Here is a 17,002-nt window from a genome sequence, read left to right as displayed (position 1 = left end):
GGACAGCTGATTATTGGGAGCGCTCTGGGTTCCCGCTGCAGCTATTTGGTAAGCTCTATTAGTGAGCCAAATAAGGAAGGATCCGATGACATTGGCTCATGTCTAATAGTTACACTTTCATTAATTATTTGCTTTCTTGAAGAGTGGTTTTCCATATGATTCAATGATTCAAACACACAACCTCTATGGCAAGCAAAAAGTTCAGCAGCTATCTTCCCCAATATATATATATATATATATATATATATATATATATATATATATATACATACAGTATATATATAAATACTAGATGGCGACCCAATTCTAACGCATCGGGTATTCTAGAATATGTATGTATGCATATAGCAGCCACATAGTATGTAACACAGTCCACGTAGTATATAGGAGTACTATGTGGCCTGTGCTATATACTATGTGGCTGCTATATACATACATATTGTAGAATACCCGATGCATTTATACAGGCCACGCAGTAAATAACACAGCCCACATAGTATATAACACTGCCCACGCAGTATATAGCAGCCACGCAGTGTATAACACAGCCCACGTGCTGCATAGGCAGCATCAATAGCAAAAAGTTGGGGGACACACAGGGTTAATAGCAGCGTTAACGGAGTGCGTTACCCGCGGCATAACGCGGTCCATTAACACTGGCATTAACCCTGTGTGAGCGGTGACTAGATGGGAGTATGGAGCGGGCGTTGGGCACTGACTGGACGAAAGTAGGGCGGGACTAATTCTCAGCATGACTGTGCCATCACTGATTGGTCGTGGCAGCCAGGACAGGCAGCTGGCGAGACCAATCAGTGACTTGGGATTTCTGTTACAGACAGACAGAAAGACAGATGGAAGTGACCCTTAGACAATTATATAGTAGATACATGTATGTGACTTGTACTGTACTTGTACTATTCATATATACCTAATGTGAGTATGTATATAAATATTAGTGATAAGCGAAGTGCTTGCCACTACTCGGTACAAGCCTGAGTATCACTGTGCTCGGTGTACTCGGTGAGCACTGAGTATTTCCGGGATTATTCGGCGGGAGCTCGGGTCTCCTCCCTGCAATTCGGGCGCTCTTTAGAGCAGGGGTCCCCAACTCCAGCCCTCAAGGCCCACCAACATGTCATGTTTTCAGGATTTCCTTAGTCTTGCCCAGGTAATAATTGCATCACCTGTGCAATGCAAAGGAAATCCTGAAAACATGACCTGTTGGTGGGCCTTGAGGACTGGAGTTGGGGACCCCTGCTTTAGAGCGCCAATTACAATGCAGGGATTGTCTGCCATGCACTATAATGCCACAGCCATCTTTGCTGTGGTCTATAACAGACCTGGCGCCGCCCTGCTTGCTGCATTCTGCTCCGGACTTAACGAGTGTAGGGAGAGCTGCTGCTGAGATAGGGTCAGAATCGTCTTTTTAATAGTTAGTGTAGGTCTGCAACTGTTCAGCCCACTAATTTGGGGGTCCAGAGATTGCAGTGCTAGGTAAGTAGGGGTGTCTATGTGTACGTATCCACATCAGTGCAAGGCCTGCAGGCATTGTTTGTGAGTACATAGATCTCATTGCATACCTCCAAAAGCTCCAATACTGTCTGCTGCTGCTTATTTAATATATACCTAGCTGCAGTTATCTGTGGCAATTTTTTTTTCTTCACCTTATACCTGCTCTTTTCGTTCTAAAGCAATCCATAGCCCCCTTATTTCTACATTTATTTGCTTGGTCATGCTGCAGACTACAGCCAGGTCATTCTAATCGAAGAGCATGCAAATCTAATAATTTTTTTTTGTCCCAGGCATCCGATGCGAGTGTGCCAAAATATTTTTGTTTGTGTGTCTTAGTCAACTTGTTGACACAATTTAGTTGTGCCCCAAAAAATCAAGGCCAGATTTAGATCAGTCTGTTATCGCAGGCTGACAGCTGGTGTATCTTTAGTGGAAAAATCATAGCTGCACAGGCATAAGTTGCATAGTTCTGTCTGCTAGCCTTTTCAACTCATTTTACTTTTTTTCAAAAAAATCAGCAAAAAACAACCAAAAAAAGTATACAGTCTGTTATGTCAGGCTGAGGCCTGGTGTATCTGTGGTGGAAAAATCTTAGTTTTGCAGGCATAATGATCACATATAATTTTTCTACAAATAAATACATTTGTCTTGAGCTTTTGAAATAGTTCAGTAGTCCATTTAAAATGGGCAAGGCAAGGGGCAAGGCACGGGGAAGTGGATGTGATGCTGATGGTGCATGCAGAGGATGAGGCTGTGGCCAAGCCGAAAGTGGGCCACAACAAAGACCCACATCTTCTCGCTCAAACTTCCTGTCTCAGTTTCTAGGGGACTGCAGCACACCACTATTGAAGCCAGAGCAGTTTGAAATGGTTGTTGGTTAGATTGCAGATAATGCTTTCAGTCACTTAGCCACCACCACCATCACATGTCTTCCACACAGTCAAGTCTGAGTAGCCATGAGTGTGGACAGGATATTCCTCACCCTGATCCTCCTTCCTCCCACCATGACGAATGCCCTGAGACAACTGATCCCACACTTGGACACTCCGAAGAGCTGTTCAGTTTTCCCTTTCAAGATTCCGGACTCTCGTCCAGTCAACTTGAAGTGGGGCCAGATGAGATTGCAATAATAATAATAATAATAATAATAATAATATGATTGTCTCATTATGGACTTAGCAGCTAGAGAGGCGGCTTGGAATAATCAGGCGCAAGGGATTTTTGAGGATATGGCAGCAGGTGGTATTTCCCTGGTGGATGTTGACAAACATACTTATTTTGACAATGTTTCTAGAAACCTGATGGGTCTCCATAAAACACTCACGAAAACATGGTGGAACATCAAAAGTCTTGAAGAATATAAGTGATTTGGACTAGTACCTAGGGGTCTTAGGGTCCAGATTTTTCTGGCATGGGAGGCCGACTGTTCTTTTCAGAAGACCTGGGAAAATGACCTATTTCAATGTTCTTCGATTATTATGAACTTACTCATAGAACATGACCGTTCTTTAATGACTGAGATTAAGGATACAATTAAGAATTGTGAACAAAAGCTACATGCATTTGACCTTAAAACCCAGGTGGAGCCCTTTCAGATACGGCTTAAGACAATGATTGATCAATATGAAAAGGATGTAATTGGGGGTAAAAAATGTAAATTTAAACGTGATCAACTTGATGTAAAAAATGGCAAAGCCTATAGGTGGGTCCATAGAGGAAACAAGAGACATTTGGTACCAGAGAATATTCCTCACAAAGATCACTCCTCCATGGCTGACACACAGTCCAGTTATTTTTTGTCCTCGGAGCAGAGCGACACAGAAGGCGCCATAGGAGGGGTAGACGTGGCAGGAGAGTCCAAAAAGAAAACCAGAGGTTATCGTCAATGGTCTCCCAGATATCGGAGGGAGATTCGGCAGAACGGGAAGCGGTAACAGCTTCACAGTCTAGGATCCCTACCTCCTTACATGCGTCCAATGGTGATACTGGTAAGCTTCAAATTATTAACTTGTCGGATTATGAGTTATCTTCTACGGAACTTTGCCTTCTAAAAAGGGTGCTTTCGTTTTGCCTTATGAATATGCTGGACAAATTTATCTTTATTAAAGATCTGTATTTGTGTTATAGACAGCTTACTTTTAAGTTGATGTATCACCAACCCTCTATTGTTGACAGCTTGCCCATGGAGGAGAGACAGACTTTTAGAGATCTTATTTCCCTGTTGGAAGAGAATGAAAATCCATCAGCAAGAATGCGGTTTTCAGGGAGACTACCCTCCCAGGCCATGCCTAGCTTCTCACGCTTCCCTGCTGTACAGATCTTCTTTGATGCGGTATGTAGGGATATACAGAGGTTGTATACTAAACCTAATATTTTTAATAATGTCAGTAAGTCAGAAAGGGTAGCCCTCCAGAACCTTAATAACAATAAAAATCTTCTCATAAGGGAAACAGACAAAGGAGGGAATATCGTTATCTGGCCATCAGAACTTTATGTTAAAGAAGCCAAACGATAACTTAACAACTCGCTTTTTTTCCAGAAACTTCCCTCCGATCCCACTTCCTGCTTCAACTCCAAACTTGAGAATCTGGTGAATGCAGCTTATTCTTATAACATCATTGGCATTAAAGAAAAAGACTTTCTGACAACAAAATATCCTAGAATCCCGACCTTCTACATGCTGCCGAAGGTGCACAAGTCTTTAAAAGGACCCCCAGGTAGGCCCATAGTGTCTGGCATAGGGGGTATCTTTGAAAAACCGTGCATCTATATTGACTTTTTTTACAGCCTCTTGTGGTCACCTTAAAGTCTTATGGACACGTCGCATTTGTTGAGTATTCTTCAAGATCTCACTATCCCAACTAATACTTTTTTAGTGACCTTGGACGTGGAATCGCTGTAGACGACATGATTTGGGGATCCAAGCAGTTGCCTATTTTCTTGAACAACATTCCACCGGAGACCGACAACATGATTCCTTCATCTTGGATCTCCTACATTTCATCTTGGATAAAAATTACTTTGTCTTTGACCGAGTATTCTTCAGGCAGGTATCCGGTACAGCGATGGGTGCACGCTGTGCACCCTCGTATGCCAACTTATTTTTAGGGTGGTGGGAACTGATCCATGTCTTTAGGATATCCAGAGCAAGAAAAGTAACATCGCACTCACCGGTGTTGAGCAAAAAGCGATTTATTCACATGCAATCATGCGGTGCAGGGAGGGTGGTGAACACATGCGGATGACAGCTGTTTCGTGCTGCAAGCACTTCAACAGATCCAGTTGAAGTGCTTGCAGCACGAAACCGCTGTCATCCGCATGTGTTCACCACCCTCCCTGCACCGCATGATTGCATGTGAATAAATCGCTTTTTGCTCAACACCGGTGAGTGCGCTGTTACTTTTCTTGCTCTGGATATCTTTATACAAATTGTTTTTTTCATCAAGCAGCACCCAGGTGGAGCTTGTATAGCGATTACTTTTTTTCTATTCTGACTAAAGGCTTATACGGTGTGGCATTCAATAGCCCTGAAGCAGAAAGGGTCTTACGTATAACGGCTGTGCGATTGCAATATTTCTGGACTGTGGACTGATCCATGTCTTTGTCTTACCCGAATTCCATAATTATGTTTTTAAATGGTTTCGGTATATTGATGATGTCCTTCTCTTCTGGACTGGGCCCCTTGATGAGTGTCGAACTTTTATTGATGGTCTAAATAACAACCTGTTGAATATTCATCTTACAGCCAACCTTTCTGGTACAGCTGCAGAATTTTTGGACCTTAATCTCAGTATAAAGAACTCATTGGTGAAGACGACTATCGTAAGCCGACCTCTATGAATAGTATTCTACACTACTATTTCAGAAAAAGGAAGAGGGGGGAGAGGGAAAGGTTGAAGCTTGACACGCCGAGACATACATCTATGAGCCGTTGCAAATGAATGTAACTGGTGGGTGCCGTACCTGCTGGTGATTTTCAGCTGAAGTAGAAGAAAAGAGAAGTGGAAATATCCAGCACGTCCATCCAGTGTAAGTAAAATAACCAAAATTTATTAGAACATTGTAACCCCTTCCTGACCCATGATGCCACGTAGGCATCATGAAAGTCGGTGCCAATCTGACCCATGACGCCTATGTGGCATCATGGAAAGATCGCGTCCCTGCAGATCGGGTGAAAGGGTTAACTCCAATTTCACCCGATCTGCAGGGACAGGGGGAGTGGTAGTTTAGCACAGGGGGGTGGCTTCACCCCCCGTGGCTATGATCGCTCTGATTGGCTGTTGAAAGTGAAACTACCAATCAGAGCGATTTGTAATATTTCACCTATTATAACTGGTGAAATATTACAATCCAGCCATGGCCGATGCTGCAATATCATCGGCCATGGCTGGAAACACTGGTCTGCCCCCCCACCCCACCGATCGCCTCCCCAAGCCACCGATCTGTCCGGTACACTGCTCCGGCTCCCCTCCGTCCTGTGCTCCGCTCCCCCCGTGCTCTTGTCCGCTCCCCCCGTGCTCCAATCCCACCCCCCTGCACTCAGATCCACCCCCCCCTGTGCTCCAATCCACCCCCCGTGCTCCAATCCACCCCCATGCTCCAATCCACCCCCCCGTGCTCCGATCCACCCCCCCGCGTTCCGATCCACCCCCCATGCTCCGATCCACCCCCCCGTGCTCCCCCCTACCCCATCATACTTACCGATCCTCCCGGGGTCCTTCCGTCTTCTCCATGGGCGCCGCCATCTTCCAAAATGGCGGGCGTGTTTGGGCGCATGGCAGGGCTCGGAAGGGAAGGCACGCCATTTGGCTTTTTAAATGGAAAATTAGCTCCAATCATCAGCGGACACCATGTCACGTTTGGAGAGCCCCTGTGTGCCTAAACATTGGAGATCCCCCACAAATGACCCCATTTTGGAAACTAGACCCCCAAAGGAACTAATCTAGATGTGTGGTGAGCACTTTGAACCCCCAACTGCTTCACAGAAGTTTATAACGCAGAGCAGTGAAAATAAAAAATAAAAATTATTTTCTCAAAAATGATTTTTTAGCCCGCAATTTTTTATTTTTCCAAGGGTAACAGGAAAAATTTGACCCCAAATGTTGTTGCCCAGTTTGTCCTGAGTATGCTGGTACCCCATATGTGGGGGTAAACCACTGTTTGGGCAAATGCCGGGACTCGGAAGTGAAGTAGTGACGTTTTGAAATGCAGACTTTGATGGAATGGTCTGCGGGCGTCATGTTGCGTTTGCAGAGCCCCTGATGTGGCTAAACAGTAGAAACCCCCCACAAGTGACCCCATTTTGGAAACTAGGCCCCGAAAGGAACTTAGCTAGATATGTGGTGAGAACTTTGAACCCCCAAGTGCTTCACAGACGTTTACAACGCAGAGCCGTGAAAATAAAAAAATCATTTTTCTTTCCTCAAAAATGATGTTTTAGCAAGCAATTTTTTATTTTCACAAGGGTAACAGGAGAAATTAGACCCCAGTAATTGTTGCGCAGTTTGTCCTGAGTATGCTGGTACCCCATATGTGGGGGTAAACCACTGTTTGGGCACACGTCGTGGCTCGGAAGTGAGGGAGCACCATTTGACTTTTTGAATACAAGATTGGCTGGAATCAATGGTGGCGCCATGTTGCGTTTGGAGACCCCTGATGTGCCTAAACAGTGGAAACCCCTCAATTCTACCTCCAACACTAACCCCAACACACCCCTAACCCTAATCCCAACTGTAGCCATAACCCTAATCACAACCCTAACCACAACCCTAATTCCAACCCTAACCCTAAGGCTATGTTCCCACGTTGCGGATTCGTGTGAGATTTTTCCACACCATTTTTGAAAAATCTGCGGGTAAAAGGCACTGGGTTTTACCTGCGGATTTACCGCGTATTTCCAGTGTTTTTTGTGCGGATTTCACCTGCGGATTCCTATTGAGGAAGAGGTGTAAAACGCTGCAGAATCCGCACAAAGAATTGACATGCTGCGGAAAATACAACACAGTGTTCCCGCGTGGTATTTTCTGCACCATGGGCACAGCGGATTTGGTTTTCCATAGGTTTACATGGTACTGTAAAGCTGATGGAAAACTTCTATGAATCCGCAGCGGCCAATCCGCTGCGAATTCGCAGCCAATTACATTGGAGACAAACGACCCCCCCCCCCCTCATATCAATGAATGGCTTAAAAAAGTCCAGGACATCTATAGGATGGAGGAGTTGACCAGTTGGGATTCACATACACATGATAAATTCTTCCGTACATGGTTGCCGTGGCAACTAGCATCTCAAGCTACCCCATAGTTTCTCATCAGATATTCTTCTTACCTGACACATGGTTGTGCTACCTTGATTTTCAAAGGTTTCCTTTATTGCACTGTGATGGACCAGGGTGCAGCTCAATCACCTAGTTGATTAGTCATGCTTGTTTTTTCCCTGTCTTTGTTTCCAAATCGGTCAAAATTATCTGTTCTGCTCCCCGTATGTTTTTGGTTTTATATTGCTCATTTTTTCCTTGACGAGGGATCTTTGTATAGGGAGTTTATTTTGACCATTTCGCTTCCCCCCATCCCCCGGTACACCCCATCCCCATTCCCTTTTTTCTTTTCTTATTGTATTATTGTTTTTGTCTGTTCCAATATCTGAACGATATCTTCTTGAGATGCATGATTCAGACTTTGAAACCTAACTACTCTGATCGGAACTCTTTGCTATCATAACCAGAGCTGTGGACACTTCCGGCAATTAATCTGTAATCGAGGTACTCCTGAATTGTCACAATTTATTTCATGCAAAATTATGTACCCGTAAGACTCAGATTCGTGTATCCTGTATGATGGTTTATTTGTTTATGTGTTTTGAAAAGTTGAAAATAAAAAATTAAAAAAAAAAAAAAAAAAAAAATTTAAAAAAAGAGAGAAAGACCCTCTTTGCCTGACGCGTTTCTGGCGCACCACGGCGCCCTTAGTCATAGGAACTAATACAACATGGAGAAACAGGTTTATATATAACAGGGAACCAATCACAGACATAGCAATCAATTACATTGAAAAAAACAAATGTCATGATTTCATGTTCTACGTGTGTCACGCACGCGCCCAGACTGGGTTGGCGCGGGCATACGGGGGTGTGGCCCCACTGGACCACAGACCAAACCTCCCTGGAAGGGGCGTAACTAAGTAGCTTCCTAGGTGTTCGCTGGAGCCTCTGATGGTGAGGTCAGACTTGTGCAATAGGAAGCTACCAGGTACCACTCCAGAGTGATGTCTGGCTGTGGCTGCTGATCCCACTAAGGAATGGAGCGGGCACGGCTGGCACTCTGGCTGACAGGCGGGCACGGCTGGGACACAGGCAGGCAGACGGGTACAACAGAGACACTGGTGGGCAGGCAGACACGGCTGGCTCTCTGGTAGGCAGGCGGGTACGGCTGGAACAAAGGAAGAACCGGTAGGGACCGGTCTGCAGGCAGGTATGTGAAACAGGTAGGAACCTGTTCAGACAGGAGGACAGCTAGAACCAAGAACAGAAATGCAGGACATACTGATAGGGATTCTAGATTGTGAGCCCCATCGGGGACAGTGATGATAATGTGTGCAAAACTGTAAAGCGCTGCGGAATATGTTAGCGCTATATAAAAATAAAGATTATTATTATTATTAGGAGGCTGAGTACGAGTAGAAGGTGGAACTAAGAGAAGAGAAGGAGAAGGCAGAGCCAAGGACGGAGCCGCAAGAGGCGGAGCCAAGAGCGGAGACGCTGGAGGCGGAGCCAAGAGCGGAGACGCTGGAGGCGGAGCCAAGAGCAGAGACGCTGGAGGCGGAGCCAAGAGCGGAGACGCTGGAGGCGGAGCCAAGAGCGGAGACGCTGGAGGTAACGCCAAAAGCGGAGACGCTGGAGGTAACGCCAAGAGCGGAGATCACCATCAGTGCCATTATACACAGGAGATCTGTAATTAGTAAGCAGTGTCTACAGGTAATACAGTGATCACCGGTGACATTATACACAGGAGCTCTGTATATACTGTATAGGTAATACAGTGATCACTGGTGACATTGTACACAGGACCTCTGTATATAGTATACAGTGTATAGTGTCAGTGTATAGGTAACACTGATTCACCAGTGACGTCTCTAGGTGAAGTCCTTCATCTTTCATCCAGCACAGACCGCCATCACTTCATCCAGCCAGGACTCGTCTCTGCAGGAAATAACACAGTTATCTCGAGTTCCGCTTGTAGAACACATTACTCAATTTTCCCAGCCTCTACATTACACCACATGAAGAAGGCGACATAGTATCACTCTACACAGTAACAGGACCGCCCCCCATTTAAAACAGTATACTCAAAAAATAAAATAAATACATCACTGCAATAATAATATCCCTTAATTAGCCCCTATGGTAATATTCGCCATCCTAGCCCCCGTGTGTCTCATTCCAGGCTCCAGCCATATGTTCTCCCATCCTGCCCCATATGATCTCCCCATCCTGCCCCATCTGTCTCCAATCCTGCACCATCTGTCTCCATTCTGCCCCATCTGTTTCCAATCCTGCCCCATCTGTGTCCAGCACTCTGCCCCATCTGTTTCCAATCCTGCCCCATCTGTGTCCAGCACTCTGCCCCATCTGTTTCCAATCCTGCCCCATCTGTATCCAGCACCCTGCCCCATCTGTTTCCAATCCTGCCCCATCTGTGCCAAGCACTCTGCCCCATCTGTGTCGAATCCTGCCCCATCTGTGTCCAGCACTCTGCCCTATCTGTTTCCAATCCTGCCCCATCTGTGTCCAGCACTCTGCCCCATCTGTGTCCAGCACTCTGCCCCATCTGTTTCCAATCCTGCCCCATCTGTGTCCAGCACTCTGCCCCATCTGTGTCCAATCCTGCCCCATCTGTGTCCAGCACTCTGCCCTATCTGTTTCCAATCCTGCCCCATCTGTGTCCAGCACTCTGCCCCATCTGTGTCCAGCACTCTGCCCCATCTGTTTCCAATCCTGCCCCATCTGTGTCCAGCACTCTGCCCCATCTATGTCCAATCCTGCCCCATCTGTGTCCAGCACTCTGCCCTATCTGTTTCCAATCCTGCCCCATCTGTGTCCAGCACTCTGCCCCATCTGTGTCCAGCACTCTGCCCCATCTGTTTCCAATCCTGCCCCATCTGTGTCCAGCACTCTGCCCCACCTGTGTCCAATCCTGCCCCATCTGTGTCCAGCACTCTGCCCTATCTGTTTCCAATCCTGCCCCATCTGTGTCCAGCACTCTGCCCCATCTGTGTCCAGCACTCTGCCCCATCTGTTTCCAATCCTGCCCCATCTGTGTCCAGCACTCTGCCCCATCTGTTTCCAATCCTGCCTCATCTCTGTCCAGCACTCTGCCCCATCTCGGTCCAGCACTCTGCCCCATCTCTGTCCAGCACTCTGCCCCATCTGTGTCCAGCACTCTGCCCCATCTCTGTCCAGCACTCTGCCCCATCTGTTTCCAATCCTGCCTCATCTGTGTCCAGCACTCTGCCCCATCTCTGTCCAGCACTCTGCCCCATCTGTGTCCAGCACTCTGCCCCATCTCTGTCCAGCACTCTGCCCCATCTCTGTCCAGAACTCTGCCCCATCTCTGTTCAGCACTCTGCCCCATCTCTGTTCAGCACTCTGCCCCATCTCTGTCCAGCTTTTTGCCTCTGTGTCCATCGTTCTTCCCTGGGCCACCCGGATCGCCGTTCTCAAGAAAAAAAAAAAAAAAAGAAGTTCTTCTTACCTGTTGCGCTCCTGCGGCGGGCGAAGTTCTCTGTCTCCACGCAGCTGCAGCGTGCACTCACCGGCGACTGACAATGATGTCAGACGCCGGCAACATGCACGTATGCTGTGGCTGACGTCAGCTGCCAGCCTCAGATTGGCTGGCGGCTGTTAACTATTGACGTTAACTATTGCAGCATCGGCGCTAAGGGCCCGGTTAGCCTGCGGCTGCCGGTAGGGGCCCGATGAGCAAATGAGACGGGGCCTGATGCGGGCCCCCTCTGCCCACCGGGCCCCATACGCCAGTCACGGCCGTCATGCCCTGATGGCGGCCCTGGCCTGGAGCAGTGGGTAAGATTGTGCGAGAGATGTGAGGGCATGCCGTGATGCCAGCAGAGTTGTTACAACGTGAATGACAATCAATGTAATCTGCGTTTTACCAGCGGCATTCCATCAAATGAAGTTTCATTCTTGGATGTACTCCTTTCTCTCTTTTTTTTAAATTGTTTTTTAAAATGTTCTAATAAATTTTGGTTATCTTACTTACACTGGATGGACGTGCTGGATATTTTCACTTCTCTCTTATTGTACACTACTCTAGCTTCCACCCTGAACATCTGAAAAATGGTATTCCAGAGGGACAGTGCTGTCGCTTGAAAAGAAACTGTTCCAACCTAGAAGATTTCCTGACACAAGCGAAGGACTTGACTGAGCGATTTAGAAATAGAAGATATCCGAAAAAGGTAATCTCGAAAGCCTTTGATACAGCTAGGGATTCTGACCGTATTGAACTCATTAAACCTCAGTCACGCAGCAAGGCCAGACCTTTGGGGGTGATTACGGCCTTTAACAATCAGTGGCATCATGTACAGGGCATTCTTTCTAAATATTGGGGAATACTGGCAAATGAACCCAAATTGGTACCCCATATCGCCCCTACACCAACTCTTATTGCCAGGAAGACTCGGTCCTTGAAGGATTCCCTTAGCCATAGCCATTTCAAAAGGCCCACCTTCAGCTTAAATTGTGGCATGCGACTTCGTGGCACCTTTGCATGTGGCAGATGCAATATCTGCCACCTAACTGTGGGCAGTGAAGGTGTGGCTCTCCCTTTATGCACTTCAAAAATCTTTTCAAAAACTTTCTTTAATTGCAGGTCCAAAAATGTGGTGTATGGTTTAATCTGTAAATGCCCAAAGATCTATGTAGGGCAGACCACGCAGGAACTAAGACGGCGGACACAACAACATTTGTCCAGCAGTAACACGGCAAGGAAGGACTTGGCTAAAGGCAAAACTTTGACCCCGGTGGCTTCACATTTCTTGCAAACACACGATGGTAACAGCTCTGGTATAAAAGTGATGGGCCTGGAGGCCATCTCTGCCAACATCAGAGGGGGCAACATTACATTGGAGCTACTTAGCTGTGAATCAAAGTGGATTTTTGAGTTGCACAGCCTTTCTCCAGTTTGATTGAATGAAGATCTGTTGTTCACCGTTTCTACAAACAATTGTGATTCCTATGAGACTGCATGGACTTTTTTCAAACTGATTTTTATTGCAGGTTGGTGGATTGCCCATCCTTGTCTTTCTTACTTATCCGGACTAATTTATTTCAGGATATTCTCTTTGACATTTTTCTAACTGTTTAAACTCTGGATTTAATACCATTATCATTGTTTCTAATTTTCTGTCGTCTTTTCATTTTCTGTACTATGTCTCAGTCCACTGTTTATCCACAGGTATTTTACCATATAACTATCTCCATGTGTCCTCAGTGGTGGGTGAGTCTGTGGAATGTTATGCTCTTGCTCCCTCCCCTTTCTCTCCCCCCCTCCTCCGTAGGGCTCCTATGCAGTTTCATCTAGATTGGTGGCCTGTTTTACATGGCCATCTTTCTTTGCTTGGCCGACGTTTGGCTCTAATACACGTCTTCACCTGTGTTTGTTTGTTACATTTTCATTATTAAATATTTATTTTCAGGTTCAGTGTATTGATACGCTTGCTCGGCTTCTTATATTTTGGTGTTCTCTCGTTAAGAACTACTGCTTCCCATCCATTTTACTGTATCTCCGCGAAATTGAATGTCCGGTATGCATCTTTTGATGCTTTGGAAACTAGGACAATTCCAACTGGTCCCCTTCCTGTCCACTTCGGTGGGCATCTATTTATGTTGTCTGGTATCCCACTTGATCAACTTTCCTCTTTGGCCTTTTGCCAATATTATATGCTATTTTAAAGGCACTTCTTTACTGTTGGTCTTATACACCTTGTGACGATTGGCATACAAGACCTCTTTCTGCCTTTTTCCATGCTCTTGTCCTTTTGACAATAGTATTGGTTAATAGGGCTGCATGACCTCTAGTATCCATTTATGCGCATGCGTAGTCATACGGTCACTGAGGTAGCAAGGTCAAGTGGGGGTCCATGGGGCGATGGTGTCTCTCTTTGTATATTGGATTCACAATAATTGTCCAGTTGTCTGGACATCCCTACATCAACTATTCATTGTGTCTCCATTATGGACTTCGCACGTTCAGGCATCTTTAGTTCATATGTGACACTTTGTACATTTGCTCCCATGGTGTTAATTTCACCAGGTAAAATGCGACCTTGATTATATTGAATCTACTTACGCTATTCTCGTAGCTACTATCGAGATATGGCGCTGCGGGAGGATGAGAGTGGGATGCTGGCAATTGCGATCTAAAACTTCTGTCTATGTGCCCGTATAATTACATAACAATAGTTTATGAGGTCTGTATGTTGAGTTTTTGCAGGTCCATGTATCTCTTCCTTTTCGGCGCTCCTGCAGTGTTTTTTCTGGCTGTGACCATGGTAATTTCTATTGTATATGTGCTGCGCTCTCTATATATTTTTTAAGTGCACGCTAAGTTATATTGGGAATACATTATGTCCTTATTATAGGTCCTGTTGTGAATTCTGTGGCTGAATTCACTCCTGTGGTCACAAGTGGTACTGCAGCTTCTGAGCTTCCTCCCTTAGGTGTTCTGGTGAGCTCGTTGGCTGCTTTGTTATTTAACTCCACCTGATTCTGTCTTCCTTGCTCCTTGTCAATGTTCCAGTGTTGGATCTGAGCTTCTGGATCTTTCCTGTGGCCTGCTGCTCTGCTTAGATAAGTGCTTTTTGCTTTTGTTGCTACTTTTTCTGTCCAGCTTGTCATTTCGTTTTGCTGGAAGCTCTGAGATGCAAAGGGTGTACCGCCGTGCCGTTAGTTCGGCACGGTGGGTCTTTTTGCCCCCTTTGCGTGGTTTTTTGCTTTAGGGTTTTTTGTAGACTGCAAAGTTCTCTTTGCTATCCTCGCTCTATCTAGAATATCGGGCCTCACTTTGCTGAATCTATTTCATCCCTACGTTTGTCTTTTCATCTTGCTAACAGTCATTATATCAATACAAGGCCAAAAATGAGGATATTTTACCCAGAAATTCCACCATGCTCACATCCCAAGTGGGGGAGCCCCCGGGGGAATTTTTAATACCACTAGTGTGAATGGACACTCCTAGCAATAGCAAAAAGGAAGAACCAATGGAGTTATAGTCCAAAAACAATTTTTATTCTCAGCAATGTTTGGCCACCATGGCCAGAAATATACACTAAACATACAAAAAACATGATTTTATTAAATATATCATATGACTAAAAAGAAAGGTGAATGGTAGCATACGATGGAATTAAACGCCACGTAGGTGATCCTGGTACCCATACAATACTAATAAAGTGCATAGTGCCATATAATAGTTGGTAACAAGGTCAAAAATATATAAAGAAGGTATCCCCATATGTTTTTGCTTCACAGCTCTAATTACATCTAGGTAGCCTTGCGCATCGACTACATGACCACTGTGTCCGGTCAGTCACCACCAGCCAAAAAGAAGTCACAACGGGAAAATACCATAAAGATAATTCTTTAAACCTTACCCAAAGCAGGTAACCAGGATGACCCACGTGGTGGCCCCAACGCGCGTTTCGCGTCGGCTTCGTCAGGGGGCGATGTTGCTACTTGTCTAATGTGTGCCATATAAATGTGCTCAATCAGCTCAATTTGCTACCACCTGAAGCGGCGCATGTCACAGCGCGTCCGAACGGGAACCGCATCGCCGGGCGGCACCCAAAATGGCGCCGCGGCCAGTTCCGTCGCAATGACGTCACTGAGCCGCTCGCGTCATCAGCCGGCGCCGCCCACAATGCCCCGAGATCAGGACGTCAGTCGACATGCGCACGGTGGAGCTGTGCTGCAAATACAAACAGTCACATGACTCTGTATGGGCGGAGCAACTTAATAACAGAAGAATGGAGCCACAAAAAATGCATCTAAGGGACTTCTACCCCATAAACAACTCTGTCATTTCCTATACGCCCCCTGACAGTTAAAAAAATGGGAGACCGAGGTAGTACAAAATAAAACGAAAAAGTACCAACGGGACGTCACTGATCGACAACAAGGCCAGGTATATAAATGGCATAGTAGACGTATGTTTAATAAGACAATCCCGAGAAGCCGATCCACCTCTATATCCTCGGCATCCTCGGCTGAGGATAGAACACAAAGATCTGATAATGTGAGACCATTTTGGATCAAAAGAGACCAAGAGAGAAATGAGTGGAGAAATGGACGTTTGAGGAACAAACGCAAACTGAATACCTCTCCAGTTATGGACAAAAAGTCAAAAACTAACCAGTTGGAGGTAATAAACTTGTCCACTCATATTCTCTCTGAACCACAAAGGGAGGTCTTGGGACTAGGGTTGTCGTTTTCCCCTTGCAATAACTTTGATTTTTTTGTAGCATTAAAGGACTTGCATCTCTTTTCCCGGAAGATCGTATTAAAAAGACTCCATTTACGTTCCTCGGGACGTTTGGATATTACTGACCCTATTGAATTGGAAACGCTAAGGGACCTCGAAGATTTGGAACGTGAATCTCTTATGGGGGTGAGTGCCTCTCCATCACATATATCAGCCAGATGTACCACTTTTCCCCCCTTGTCTCTTTGTCCACAGGTCGAGATCTTTACCAAATTAGTAACAGAAGATCTTAGGAGAATAACTAACTACAGAAAAAGAGATAACCTCACACATAAACAGAGGGAGGCTTTGCAGGAAACTAGGATGTGGGATGACGTGGTCATTAAACCAGCGGACAAGGGGGGAAATGTGGTCATCTGGCCTGTGGAGAGGTACGAGAAGGAAGCCTTTCGGCAGTTGAGGAATAAGGATACATACACCCCCCTAGATAAAAATCCACTTTTCACTTTTCAGAAACAACTTCGAACCATCTTACAAATGGCTTTTGAAAGAGGTATCATTAATAAAAAAACTCTGGGTGGTTTACTTACGGAGCATCCTGTGATACCTACTTTTTATCTTCTCCCCAAGGTCCACAAAGACCTCATCTGTCCGCCGGGGCGTCCGATTGTCTCTGGCATGGGAGGGCTGTGTGATGCCACATGTAAATTTATTGAATACTATCTTAAACCACAGGTGGAGACTTTGCCCTCCCATGTCAGGGACACTACGGACGTCCTTCGACGTGTGGATGGCCTTATCGTGGAGGAGGATATGCTTTTGGTCACTGCAGATATTGAACAGCTATATACCAGTATCCGTCATGTTGATGGTTTGAGGGCGTCAAGGTTCTATCTGGAATCGAGCAATCTTGACCCTGATCTACGTGAGCTGGTGTTGGAGCTGTTGGAGTTCATCCTGACTCATAATTTTTTTGTTTTTAAAGATCGTTTTTTTCTT

This window comes from Ranitomeya imitator, chromosome 1, assembly GCF_032444005.1.
Source record: "Ranitomeya imitator isolate aRanImi1 chromosome 1, aRanImi1.pri, whole genome shotgun sequence".
NCBI classification, from domain to species: domain Eukaryota; kingdom Metazoa; phylum Chordata; class Amphibia; order Anura; family Dendrobatidae; genus Ranitomeya; species Ranitomeya imitator.
Note: the sequence above shows the minus strand (reverse complement) of the source record.